Genomic DNA, 1,691 nt, shown 5'->3' on the forward strand with positions numbered 1-1,691 from the left:
AGAGAGAGGGAGACATAGAATCTGAAGCAGGCTTCAGACTCCAAGCTGTCAACACAGAGCCCAGTCGGGGGCTCGAACTCACGGACCACGAGATCATGACCTAAGCCAAAGTCAGATGCTTAACTGACTGAGCCACCTAGGCGCCCCCATAAAGCAACATGTCTTAACCTGATTTCGTTTCCAACCCTTTTTGAGTGCAGACCCCTTTTATACCAGAAAATCTTGTAGGTTACGTGTTCTATAGGCATCTGGGAAAATGCTAGCCTGAAACGTCCTCTCCCTCCTTTTACACCTTCTCTGTCTTTGATTAACCAAAGAGCTCTTGGATTTCCATCTGGGCCCTGAAGATGCCAATGATGCATTTGCAGCCACATGAAGATCTATCTCCCAACCAGTACAAGTTCCTGTTCACCAAAATACAAAACGTACTTTTTTTGTTCAGGAACCTACTTGTTTAAGATGTATACACTATTTTATGTATATCTATGTGAGTTTTGCTTCAAGTGCACTAAAAATATCTGTTGAAATCGAGAATTCCTAAAAGACCACCCCATGTGTCTCCTTCCATTGGCATCAAGAATGGCACCACACACCACAGAGTACGTACTGACATCCAAATAGCAAGAAAGAAGTGCCCCCACCCAGCTCAGCCCCTGCAGCACTGCCGTTTACAGGCATCTTGCTGGTCCCCCCCACCCCCCGCCCCAACAATCCCATAAGGTGTGTGTTATAATCACAGATGAGGATCCTGAGGGTCAGAGAGCCTCTGAGGCTTGCCAGGACCAAACAGTGGGATCTGGGCCCCGGGAGCCCGAGACCAGAGCTCTCACACGAGCATTAATCTGCTTCCTACAACTCCAGCCTTAATCCTCGCACACGGCTCCTTCACAGTGTCAGGACTCCCAGGAAAAGCAGACTCAATCTACCCCGCAGCCTGCACTTTATGTATGGCACAAGCAACCTGGCAAGTGACAAGGACAGATTCAAAAGCTAAACCATCGTCAAAGTCACCCATTGGCCAAGCCAAGATGGCCAGCCCTGTGGCACATCCAACCTCAAAAGACATTTTGTAAGTGAAGGGCTAATGGCAAGTGTGAACACAAAGTTGTTCAAGGAGCCACTGCCCAGAACAACCTGGCGGAAGCTCACCCTGAGGTTCTCCAAACCTTGAGGGCCGCCAGCAGCTCTCATTAAACATGGAGGAAAATCCTGAGGAGCCCCCACTCACTCCCCTCCTGCAAAACACAGAAGCGCTATAGACAGAGGCATACGGGATTTCACTCTACTATGGCCAAATTAAGGCCAAAAACCGAGCTCAAACAAAACAGATGAGAACTCATTCTCAGCACATCTCAGACCTAGTGTGGAAATTTCAGTAGTCAAGGGGAGAAGGATCTCATATTATTTCCTCAATTGACCAGGGGAAAAGAAGAGCTCATACCATTCTGTGCAACTCTAAAGTCTGCACCCGATTCCTAGGCTCTTGGGCTGAAGTTAGTCAAGGCCAGATTAGTGGAGCCCTATGGTTGCCACCTGCCCAGAGTTCACAGTCAGTCCAGGAATTTAAATTCCTTCCCAGGATCTGAATCAGCCTGCAATTGCGATGCATGAAGTTGTGAAGTAACAAAATGGTGAAATATAAAAAGCTTCAACTTCAGGCCACGCAAAACTAGTTCCACAGCTTACATCAT

Source organism: Lynx canadensis, chromosome B3, assembly GCF_007474595.2.
Source record: "Lynx canadensis isolate LIC74 chromosome B3, mLynCan4.pri.v2, whole genome shotgun sequence".
Classification (NCBI taxonomy): domain Eukaryota; kingdom Metazoa; phylum Chordata; class Mammalia; order Carnivora; family Felidae; genus Lynx; species Lynx canadensis.